The following is a 13,080-nucleotide window of genomic DNA, read 5'->3' as shown; positions in this document are numbered from 1 at the left end:
CGGAGATAAACTGCACACAGAATGTATTTACTAGGAATTAAATTTATAGGAACGAAAAGACAGGAAATGGATTTTCTGAGAATGAAATTATAGATAACGACTGGACAGACTTATTGATAATTCTTTTAGATAAATAACACATAATACATTAAAAATTCTTGATAGTAGTGAGTATTTATCTCTAAAACTAGTTCCGCTCTTAAGGTGAGTTAACATCTTTCATGTATGTACACGTATATAAAGGTATAAATATATATATATATAGGTATAAAGGTTACGGGGAGAAGAGTTCATCTTACAAAAACATATTTTATTTCTGTTACAGTCAATGGATTAAATCAGGCATATTACAAAATGCCCGGGCAACCTATAAAATTTCTAATAGAGTAGTCAATGATCATTTAAACTTCATTTTTATTGTCCAGAAAAATAATTGAGAGCCATTTGGTTAATAAACAATTCATTGCAAGCAAATTGATCATTAAATATTTGATTAAGATACAATTTCATTGCAAGAAATTTGATCACTACGGACTTGATTAAGATATAATTTCATTGCTAGCAATTTGATAATCTAGTGTTGGGATGTCCAATTTGTAGATCCTAGACGACATTATAGCCCATTGAATGCTTAGGTGTGGCCCGCTACTCATTCTAACTTAAAGTGGTATTTTTTAGCAAAATTATCGCAATATCATCAAAACGAGTAGAACGCTCATCATGCGTACTAACATGGAAAAATATTTAACAGCATCTCGAGTGTTCTGAGACTCTAAGAGGTTTGCTGATTGGAGCTCTTTTAAGCAGTTTCGCCTTGGAAAATTAAATATGGCTTTTATTTATATTTCCTCTAAAATTGAAATAAACTTGTTTATAATAGTTTTGCTTTACTTTTATAACCATTTTTCAAGAAATTTATATTAATATGTTCTGCACCCCATTAAAATATTTCAAGTGGCAATGCAGCCCATTAAATTAAAAGGCTTGGCATCTCTGATCTAGTACATTTTTATTAAAAGATATAATTGTATTTAGACAATCAAACTATAGTATGATAAGAAATAGTCACTAGAGAGTCTATTTTATTTTGTAAAATATACCTCGGCCAACAGGCATTGTAGGCGGATCAAAACTTATTGCTACCACTATCCTGATTATAAAAGACCCCGGCCTTCCAATATACTATAACACATCCAGGCCCTTGGGTTACGCTAGTTAACCACATGTCCACAAGGGTGATCAAAATCCATCACCACCACTGAGTATCATGGATCTGTTCTAATATCCTATAATACACCAAGGCCCACAGGTTTTGCAAGTGAACTCAATGGATGGAACTTTTTTTGGTATCATACATAGTAGGCTCTGTAAAGATATGTGTAACTTATTTGGCTAAGTATAACTTATTAACTTAATGTGAGTTATTTGAATGGACGTATTTAAATGTGTGTATATCAGAATGCCAACAGCAACAACTCAAGGTCTAATAAAAATTTACAAAAGAATTGTTGATTCTATTTACGAATATTTGAACTAATTGATTTTATATTTCGTATTAATTTCTTAAAAATAAACATAACATAAAAACTTATACTAATATACTTTTAAACATCAAATAAAATATTTCAAAAAATGATCTTTTGAAAACATACGTAAAATATCTGATATTGTCTAAATATTATTACTTAATATATCATAAGAATAAACACATAAACAAAATAAGCAAATTTTACTGCATGTTGTTCATTTCCATCCGACTGAATTGATGCGGTCAGTCACAATGTAGCTTCCTTTTTCCTAGAAACATCATCGAAACTGAGAAATGACTTTTTGCGAAGATCTGACTGCTTTCTTATATTAAGCTGTTTTAAGACATCATTTTTTGTTCCTAATCTATATTATCAGTTTTCTGCAACATGGATCACAACAGCCAAGACGTAGTGGGGATCTGTTTTTCCACGGTCGATAGTTGGAACTTTGACATTGACGCACTGTCCTAACTGTATCTCCTTAAACTGCCATGAGGAGAGTTGTATTATACTGTTTGCTTATTCTTATTGCTTGTGATTAGGCTCTTCCCTTATGCACTTGACCGACCTGAGCAGCAGATTGTCAATTTTAGCATTCTAGATATGTTTTTTCCTCTTCATTTCCCCCATGGCAACACTAGAAGGTTCTGAAGCGTAGCATTTAAGGACGCCAGTTTGAACAATTTTTATTCTCCGGATACAGATTGTTGACAGAATACCCATTTGTGTTGATCAACCGGTGTTATCACTATGCCCATCATTTCCGGCCTTTCATAGCCTATATTTCCACACATGTATATTACTCAGTGGTTATATAATATTCTGTGGATAAATTTAACCCCTCAAGTCCGACCTTTATTAAATGGTCATAATTTGCATGGTATGAAGTTACTCCGATACTAAGTAAAAAACAAGATTCTTGACATACTGAAGGAACCACTGTCCAGCAGCAAACTTACTTGTCCTGTTATCACTCTTTGTGCAATTCCTATCTAAAAAGAATGTTTAATCATCCAAAGCTGTCATCCAATAGCTTCAAATTTACTTAGAATCATGTAAAACACTTTTTCATTAGTTTATGAACTATTTTTTGACACTTTTTACAAACATCATCGAATAAACATTTTAGGTGTAAGTCGATGGGAATGTTTGCATTGTTCATCATCCGAACACAGAGGCCTTTAATACCACAGGTAGCCAGCACTTGGACGCCATACTAAAGGACTACATCTGCAGTGGGCCTTGTTCCCTACTGGTAGCCATCATAGCCTCTACGGATAGCTTCATTAAAGATTCAGAGAGCTGAGATACAGATTTATTTATAGTATTAACTTTGTTGAAATTCCATTATTAATCAATAAATTATAAAAGGCTCACAAAATTATTGACCAAAAATTGTAAAACTTTACAATGAAGGGACTTGGGAAAGGGCCAGTCGATCTCAGTGATCCAATAAGCTTTAGCTTTTAGATATGGCGTTTGTAAATAGCTGTATCGTTTATAACTTCATAAATGAAAATAAATTCTAATTTAACTCGGTTGATCCTTAAGAAGAAAAAAAATCATTTTTTTTATTTTTTTGGGAGGGGGGTGATAAATTTATAAAAATGAAAGAAATTCAGTTTTAAACCAAACTTTTTAGTCACTACATATCTTGTTAGTAATTTGATCGGCGAAAAAAACCGTTTTTGATAAATTTAAAGAAAATCAACTCTTTCAAATGACAATGCAATCAAAACTTATTCGGTCACGAAAAATGATCAAATATAACGATAAAGGTCAAAAAACAAAATCAAAACACAAAAGACAACCCCCAGCCCCCACTATTACCTATTACTCTTATTTATATGAATTGATTTCATGATTTATAATTCAAATCAGTACTAAAATATTGGTGATAAATAATTATACTGTCTTTGTTTGCTATAGTGTTGAGTCATGGCGGTTGTCAGGAACGCGATGTATATATATGTATATACATGTTGAACCCAAAATTACCCTCACAGAAATACCACAAGTTATAATTACATGTTCATTTTGGATCAACAAACACATTTAGAGTATCCCTAGTCAATCAAAAACTACTCTTAATTATAAAATTATAATATTTTATTCATTTTTTAAAGTAAATTAACATAATTCAGCCTGGTCTTTATGTACCTACTCTTGACGAGTGGAGTCTTTTTATGAATAAATCCCTGGAACCCATTCTTGTGAAAACCCCTTTGTACAGTTGATCGTCCAACCAAAGTTTATGTGGCTTTCAACCCTTGCTGGATGTATTGGAGAGTTGTTGTTGTATTATTGTCAACCTCTCGGTCTGCATATCTCACTAACGTTGAGCTCAGCTCGGACTTCCTACCATGTCCGGGAAGATTCTTGACATGGAGAGTTCTTTTGAACTTGGTGATGATGCGTTGGACAGAGGATTTGATGGAAATGTGCTTGTAGCTGTCATCTTGATTATGAAAAATTACTACGAGCTGGCAGATATTCTCATTGTACTCCTTGATCTTAGTCAATTTGAGTATTTCATAGAATAAAACTTCCAAGATAGTTCAAAGAAATTCTTGATCTCTCGAGTACTTAAGTCTCTTAATCTTTCCAGACTTCACCATGATAACAAAAAAACAACAGAAAATGCGTTTGTTATTTTTACCTTTTTGGATATGTATGAATACTTATAAAACAAGCAAAATAGAGTTCGAGGCATAAAAATATTATTTATATAAGAAGTTGGTATGTTTAGTCAAGAAATGGTAATTAGTAAAAAAACATTACTTTAAAGAAAATTAAAAACAAAGGACATCCGATATAGATATAGCAAATATTGACGGGTACGAATGCTTTTTTTTCTGTATATATATTTGGAGCCTATATCTAAGCCGAAAAATAATTAATACAATACTAATTTATGAAGTAATAATTTCTGCAAGTTTTTTAATTTATTTTGACAAATGATTAAAATAGTGAAGATAATGTGTTTTAGATGATTCCAAACGGATTAATGGCTACTGTTTAGTTCCTGAGTAATAAAATAAGTGCAACAATACTGGTCCAACTGGACAATACTTCATTTCATTGACATTTTCGAAGTTCATGCTATCGGAATGATATTTTTGAAACTATCCATTTACTGTTGCATTCGATACTATATTGGGTCAATCAACAACACAGTCTGTTTTGGCCGCCTGCTCTGCCTCTTTACCTTGTACGTAGTAATACTAAAAAATGTATCAAATTTCACTTTTTTACTTCCATTTTGAAACGCTGTAGTACACAACTGACTTCCCCAAACACAAAAACTCTATTTGAACTTTTTGAAGTGTACATTTACCCTATAAGCATACTTTAAACTTTTTTTTGATGCAGGGTATTAATCGGTAGATTTAGCTCATTAAAGACATCAAGAGAAAAATGTTCAGCACTAAAAATCATTATGGACTTTGATGAGTCTATGACTATTAGTCTGACCCTCAATAATAATATATAATGGTAATTTCAATTCGAATATTTTTTATTAATTAGTGTGGTTTATTTTATAAAATCTATTGACACTTTCTTACCCTTTGTTGATTTTTGAAGAAAAAACTTGTCAAAACAAAACACAAACACACAAAACGGTCAACAAAAAATTGTAACTTTCAACAAGAACCAAAAACTACTAAAATAACTTTAATCACAAAAGTGTAGAAAGTGTCCTTTGAAATAAATAAGAATTTGTAAAGAGTTGAATGAGATTATGCTCTAATGATTATCCTTCTCATTTCAACTTTACACAGTTTAATGAATCATGAATTTATTTCCTTCCTTTCCAGCTGCCGTGCTTTTACTTTTTTAAATGATCATAAATACAAATAAAGCGCGGAAGAGCAACAAGAAAGCGTCAGAACCGTCGGGATTCTCTTTCTTTTCCAATCATCCTTTACTAAAAATTACTTGTAATTGAATATTTGGGAGAAGGATATTTTATTTATTAATAGCACATTAATTGAGAGGGAAGAAGAAAGAAAGTGTTGTACCATGTTTACTAATTAGGACCGTCGCTACGGGTAAGAAGGTGTTAGTTATTAGTAGTGTTACGTCCCTCCTTATTTGTTCGGTCCAGTCCAATCTTGAGACTGGTCCTATCGATCCTTAAAATTTTGGAATTTTTCATCAAAATATCGATTAATATTAAAAGGAGTGTCTAAATCCAATTCAGTATTAGCCCAACTTTTTGGATGCAAAATGATTTTTTTAAATAAGGTCATAAAAAGGTCAAAGGTCACAAAAAAAATATCTTTTTCTATTTTTTTTTTGTTTTAGTAGGTTTAATTGGGTGTCGGATTTTTAGGTGATCCATTAATTCGATCTTTTATTGTATTATAACAAAAAAAAATATCTTTTGGAAGTTTCTTTCTTCAAAGGAAGTTTTCTACTTGTATAACCATTTTGAAAATGACTTTCTTTAACGACATTTTCTATTTTTAAAGGTACTCAGAAGTTTCAATTTTAAAGTAATGTGAATGAAACTTTCAATGTTTGACTTTTAAAGTTATGTAGTTGAATTTCAAAAGCTTTATTAAAGTTCCTTATTTTTAATTTTGAAGAAAAACGAATTCTAGCCTAATGGAATACTTTAGAATACTCAAACGATCAAAACTACTGTACTTTCCACCAATTAGCAACATTTACGAATGTTTGATAGAAAAAATTATCATTTAAAATCAATTTCCTATATATTTCCCAACCAGCCAGACTTTTAATTTATTCAAACATACTTGTATAAGTAAATTACTCTTCTCAAACTAACGAAATGATTCCATCGACAGAGAATATATGTCTTTGACTTTGAAGATTTTTATATGATCTGAAAGTTGTATCATATCTTACCAAAAACAGTTCAAAATTGTATTAATTGATTTCTGAGGAAAAGTAATCAGATCATTAATAAATACCCCTTTCAAAAGTGATCGCCATACGAAGTTGAAACGGTAATGAAACGGTAACTTTTGCTTGACATTATTATCTTTCTCCTGGAAATTGAAAGATGACTAAAAATCAACTGGAAGCAATCAATCAATCTGAATCATGCCCGCAGTGTTATATTTTATTAAATTGTTAATATTGAGCTATTAAACTCTAAAGGTAAATATGTCTTCTTTTAAATGAAAGATATGGATTAAATAAGTCCTTATTAATTGTATTGTACTATGAAATTGGGATTTTTAGCGTATTGTATTTGTACATTGCACATTTTCACTCATAATTAATCTGGATGCAATTTGAAAAATAAATTCATATATAGATACATCAATCAAAAAATATCAAAATATACATTACGAATATTAAAAATACTCGTAATGGTATTTGCATGAAAGTTTAATATCCTTTAACAATATTGAATTATTTTTCTATGACATTAATTTTTTATTTCTTCTCTTACTTGATAAACAGTTCAGCTTATTATCCGTTGTCCTACTATCTGTACATTTGGTTTTGGCTCTCCACTTAAGAGAAGTTTAATTGTCTTTAGTCACTTAGAATGAAATTTTGCAGTGAGATCTGATATTGATTCGATTTGGAGATGAGTAAAAAGGTTTTGATTAGTTCAGTATCCAAAGTATTTTGTTCTGTCTCTAATTTTTCCCACTCAAAATGAAAAATAAGAATTATATTTTTATAGATCACTTGTAAAAATGAACTCGAATGAAACTTTTGAAATTCAACAACATAAACTTAAAAATGAAACTTATGAATCCCTTTACAAATAGAGAATGTCGTTAAAAAAAAGTCATTTTCAGATAGCTATAGAGGTCAAAAAATGCACTTTGAAGACTAAAATTTTATAATTTTTTCGTTATAATACAACAGAAAATTGTATTAACAGGTCACACTAGAAATTGGACACCCTTGTACACACGATATAATAAAACTTTAGAAGAAGTTGACCTTTATCCTTTTTTATGACTGTAAATTTACTTAAAAGATCATTTTGCATCCGAAAAGTTAAGCTAAAATTGAGTTTGCTCATTTGCATGAATTATAACCCCCCTACTATTAAGTCTAATTAGTTGTATCGCATATGTAGTAAGATTATTGCACATATCATGCAAAAAAAATTATTTTTATAAAATACAAACATTGTTACATTGTTATTAATTTTTATAATTTATTTTTTTAGATAACAGATCAGTTACAAAAAAAAGAAAATAACAACCTCATTTGTGTCAGGAGGGATCGATTTACCTTATTTAAGGACAAATAAGTGGATTGGAATGGACTAGAATCCTGTTCTCGGTCCTAAATAAGGACCGACACAACACAACTAGTAATGAAAATCATGTGTATTTTGGGCATGCTAATATAAAGAATACGATAATCAACACATTTTTATCCTGACATTTCTAATAATGTTTTGAAGGAAGGCAGTTTAGCTGTCACGACGTTTCTTTAGATCAGCTAAAATCAGTTGTTGCAAGAGGGGGGTGATAAAGACTTAAACAAGAGCACTACCAATCCTCAATAGTATTTTGAGTTCAACAAGGACATACAAATATAAGTCTTCAACAAAGACATCAAGATTCCTCTTTGTCTTTTACGCGCACACACGAATGTTCAATCAGGTTTTGGATACATTGGGAGGTAGTAGGAAAGGATGTTCACGTCTATGGAATTAAATAATACTGACAACAGCCTAGAAAAAGAAAATTTATTCATCGGATTATCAATTCTGAAAAAAAAAAAAAATAGGCAAGCTAAAAAATACATGGTATTTCCATCACTTTGTGCTACCCTCTACGAACATAGGCTTCTAAATCCAATGTTTTTGATACCCGGCGATTTTTTATCTTTTAAGCAATCTAAACAATGTTTTTATTTTATTTTCTATAGCTGCAAGGAATATTCTTAAATTATTGAGGAGATAGGTCTAAGTATAAAGTGAATGTGGTAATGAATAATAGAGGCGTATAAATGGAGTGATACATTTTAATCGGGAATAACATTGTTGCAAAATTAAGAAAGAGGACAATAAGACGTCTTTTTACTGAACAGAGCAAGCTGAGGCGGTTGGAAAGAGATAAAAAAATTCTAATTTTCTCAAGCCACAAAAATTCAGGTAAAACTATCACATTGTCACCATTGATGTCACTAAACATTTAGACCATGTATCGGCTTCAGTGAGACATGTCTTGAGGGGAAAAGAATCAAGTGCTCAGCATAATGAAAGTCTGCCTTCCCAATTTTTGTGGTGGGAAAGGAGTGGCTCAAAGTAGATACTTATATCGAATTTTTGGATAATAAAGTGCCAACTGGGGCTACAAAAAAAAATCGGGTACAACTTTGCTTTCACTGAAGATGGAGCTCTGTGTTATTGAACCTCTTCGAACCAGGCCTTCCAAGTTCAGAAAGTTGTGAGCCCTAATCCAGACGCAAACCTCTTGGACTACTCTATCTAGGAACGTCTGAAGGAAAGTGTGTGTGCTACTTCTGGAAGGAGTGTCCAGCCTCTAGTGCAGCTACAGTGAGACATATTTTCAGAACAAAAAATCTAGTCGAAACACAGATCTTGGGTGTTATGGCCAGCTCAGGCAAAGTTTGCCCTCAAAATTTTGTTGGAAGGAGTGGCTGAACGCAGATGCTTACATTAAACTTCGGTAAAAGAAAGCACTAACTTAGGCAAGAAAAAAGTTTGGAGACTACTTTGCTTACACTCGAAACGGAGCTCCGTGTCATGGCGCCACTAAAGACAGATTTTCCTGAGAGGCAACTTTCGTTCCCACAGGTAATAAGTTGCATTGATCCAACATTGAATTTCCTTTCGAACTAATATAAAAAAGCAAAAAATAGAATGAAAAAATATATTTCTTTTCCCTTTTGAGGAAAATTTAAAAGTTTTCTTACATTTCTCATAGACTTAGATCATAAACGTCGGTGAAATTGAATGCATATTTATTATATTCAATCATATTAATTAAATATTTTTAATTAAAAAATATTGCCAATTTGAAGAAACTTAGCAATGTTGCTAATAAAGTAAAATATAACTTTCTGTTGCGTAACATAAGACTCATTCAGGGGTGTATAAAGTACCTCTTAAAAGTAGGAGTGGCTTTATTTAGTAGGCAATCTGAAAAGACTGTTAATTTTCAAAAGCTGTTTTTATTATTATTTAATTTTTGAAGACAAAACATCCAAGTATTAAGTAATAACTAGTGCGAGTACTCATGAATGACGGATAGTAACAATAAGGGTAGGTGCCAAAAGTTATGCTTAGATAACATGGCTCGATTCTGTTCCAAAGAGATATGGCCCTTCCTCACAAGAATTGAACCCACTGCTGTGAATTTTAAGAAACTTTTAAAAAAATTGACGCTCAGGAGTTGAAGGTATACATCTTTGTTGGACTCGGTCTAGAATTGCTGCATCTGGGTAATTCCATCTTATATATCCTTCCTATATTAAGAATTGGATATGTGTTTTTTACTTACTATCACGGCTGTTTCGAGCTCATTTAATAAAACGTCATGAGGGTTAAACCACTAACCTTCCAAAAATTATTCAACTTGTCAAAATAACCAAGTTCATTAATTGTTTTTTTAACATTTATACATACCGGCAGGATATATTTTTGTATCACTGGAAAGAAATAACAAAATCAAAAAAGTGTACTTAGCATAGGTTTATAAACTATGTCAAATAAAGCGGGAGCAGCTTTTTTCTGTTGGTAGTCAAACCCAGCTACCGGAACGTGCCGAATTATTGACTGATATTTGTTCAGAGCATATCGCAGACAATAATGACATTTCGAATGACTTGAGAAACAATTTATTCATACATTTTTAGAATAATAAAATAGTTTGTGATCAAACTTAATCAATATAGCCACCATTTGACTCAATGACACTGGTCAGGCGACGTCTGAAGCTGCCACAGACTTGTTGGATGTCATCGGCGTCCATGGAGGCCCAGGCCTTGTTGACAGCAATATTTAAGGCATTTATGTTCTGGTGTCGTTTTTTTGCAGGCCTTGGTCTCCACGTGCGCCTAGATAGGGAAGTCTAGTGGGTTCAAATCTGGGCTCTGAGGGGGCCAGTAGTCCTTGGCCAAAAGTTCATGTTGTCCTTGAGCCACTCCTGAGCTTTCTTGGAAGCGTGGGCGGGTGCTCCATCTTGTTGAAACCCCCAAGGAGAGTTGCCGACTATGGATTTCATCCACAGAAGGACCTTCCTTCATGGCCTTCCCGTTGGAGGCCACGAGACCCAACATCATCACCGAACCAGGGTGCTTTTTTGTTGCCACATAGCAGTGCTTATCTTGCACATCTCCAAAGCTCACAACACGGTCATTTTGCCTGGTGAAAACAGGATCGACCGTAAAAGTTTTCTCATCTGAAAAAATGATGATGCGTCCAGATAAGCTCTTGATATCATTCAAGATTTTCTGGCACACTCAAGTCTGACTTCTCGCTGATGTTCAGTAAGCAGAGGGCGATCAGTACGCCTCAGGGACTTTCCTCCAGCCCTTTTCAATGCCCTTGAAACAGTTGATCTCGACGTTCCCATCTTTCTGGCCATGTCGGCAATGGACCTGTTCAGAGTCCTCTTGAACACTGCCTTTACTTGCCTTGTTGAGACAGTGGGCTTCCTGCCAGCCAAAGGGAATGCTTGAGGTCAGCCCCAGCCTCCAAGCGCTTGGAAACGTTGTAAATTGTCTTCAACGAGGCCCCAACCGGTTCCTTAATGTTGTTATGAGGGACTCCCGCTCGGAGTAGGGCTGCAATTTCGATCCTCTTTGTTTCCTGATTGGACATGGTCTCACGTGTGGAAGTTGTTACGCTCTCACAGGAAGGATTTTTGTTTATTTTAACAGTAAAAATACGAAACAATCAGATTGGACCAGGAGTTGAATTGAGGATCGTCATCACAGTTATTCCTACCAATTGTTTCTATTTTAGATACGGAATGGGGATATGGGTTTTTTTCCTTCAGCTCATAGCAGCTTTTATTTAATTTAATAACACAACATCGGTTTTCCTCTCTAACACTTTTCTCCCAAAATTATATAACAGGCAACTGATAAAAGCAAGTGTCTTAATTCAGTTGTACCGTATGTTTATGTAAAACATTTTTTCATATTTTTTTTTTTTTTTTTTACTAGCATAGTCTTCTTGTAACCCTACAAATTTCTGCCAGCGATGCTCTGTAACCTGTGCAAGTAGGACTTGGAGTTTTTCTCTACGAAATAGTGGTTGATGTAGGTGATTGCCTCTTCATTTGATGAAAATCTTTGCAGTCCACTGATTGGGCACTAAATTTTTTTGGATGGATATTTGTGTATCCAAGTTTCTTCTAAACTAATTGGCGCCAAAACTTAGATCTATTGTATCTTAACTGTGTCAAGAGAGATATCCTCGATTTTGACCATTTTCAAAAGAACATATACAGTTTTTTACTCAAACCACTGTTACATAACTTACAGTATGCCCAAAAGGGCTTGAACATTGGTGAATAACTGTCAACAGATGCTGTATATAAGTGCGTTGAGGTCTGAAACTTTTCAAACCAATCTCATATTTAAAAATCAATGATGGTATTCTCATTCTCTTAATCGATTCTAATAATCATTATATATTCTACGACAAAAAATTGTAACAGTTGAATGACAGTCGGTCGTAGGTTACAGCCCTTGGTTTTTAATTTTTGACTACAATCATACATTTATCATTATTACCTTTATATAACGTGCTAAAGTTTATATTATCTTTAAACAAAAACTAAACGTCTAATGAATTGAAATGTGCTCACGTCCAAGGAGAGAGGCACGGAAAAAATAATGGTCCGTTTTGTAGCCTTTGTAAATCAAACAATATTTAATTTTCTAATTTATATTAAAAAGATTAACTTTTGAAACTACAAAATCTAGTAAAGTTATTGTCATGAAGTGTATTTATGTTTATGGATAAAGTTTTATAGATTGAAACTTTATAAGTTTAGAAAAAGTATAGATTAATAGAAAATAGTAGTTATTTGATGAAACGTCATAGCTCAATGGACACCTCAATTAACTTTTGTTCATTGTTTGATTATTTGTGGGGGTGTTAACATCTCCCTCTAAAAGAAGAATTATCGTTCATTTTTGGTGTAAATTAATGGATAATAATAAAAATATCTATGACTTAACATATATAATTATAATATTTTCCCTATATTAATCCTATTTTAAATGTAAAAGGTTTACTTCTTTTTAGCAGTAATTCATTTTCTTATCACAAAAAAATATACTTATATATATTTAAATAAGCTGATATTACCAAAGGTTTTAATTCAGCAAACGTTTTAGAAACTTGTAAAGTTGCTTCGTGATGAAGTTTGATATAAAGTATTGACTTGAAACTTGGTTTTGTAGGTACAATAATTCATTACGTTTCTTGTGTTGTGTTGATTGGTCCTTTAGATGGTGATTTTTTGTGTTGTTCTTATCTCATTAATTTGGAAAATGTTATCGATATTAAGTGATTTTTTTTTTTAAAAGCGTAAACACTCCTATTGTTAACTGTGATTGTGAA

The 13,080-nt window shown here is 32.5% G+C and overlaps 1 protein-coding gene across 2 annotated transcripts in view; it reads right to left on the bottom strand.

The window, feature by feature from the left end:
• Positions 1–5,372, bottom strand: part of LOC121124510 (band 7 protein AGAP004871) — a 353,186-nt gene extending 347,814 nt beyond the window's left edge. Inside the window, exon 1 of one of the 2 annotated variants that reach the window (XM_071890909.1) lies at positions 5,096–5,372. The gene's annotated coding sequence lies outside the window, so the exon portion shown is untranslated. The remainder of the gene's footprint in view (positions 1–5,095) is intronic. The other variant, XM_071890910.1, reaches the window with a different exon arrangement.
• Between the last annotated feature and the right edge of the window lie 7,708 nt (positions 5,373–13,080).

This window comes from Lepeophtheirus salmonis, chromosome 9, assembly GCF_016086655.4.
Source record: "Lepeophtheirus salmonis chromosome 9, UVic_Lsal_1.4, whole genome shotgun sequence".
Classification (NCBI taxonomy): Eukaryota; Metazoa; Arthropoda; class Copepoda; order Siphonostomatoida; family Caligidae; genus Lepeophtheirus; species Lepeophtheirus salmonis.
The sequence above is the reverse complement of the archived record's forward strand: the minus strand, read 5'-3'. Positions and strand labels throughout refer to the sequence as shown.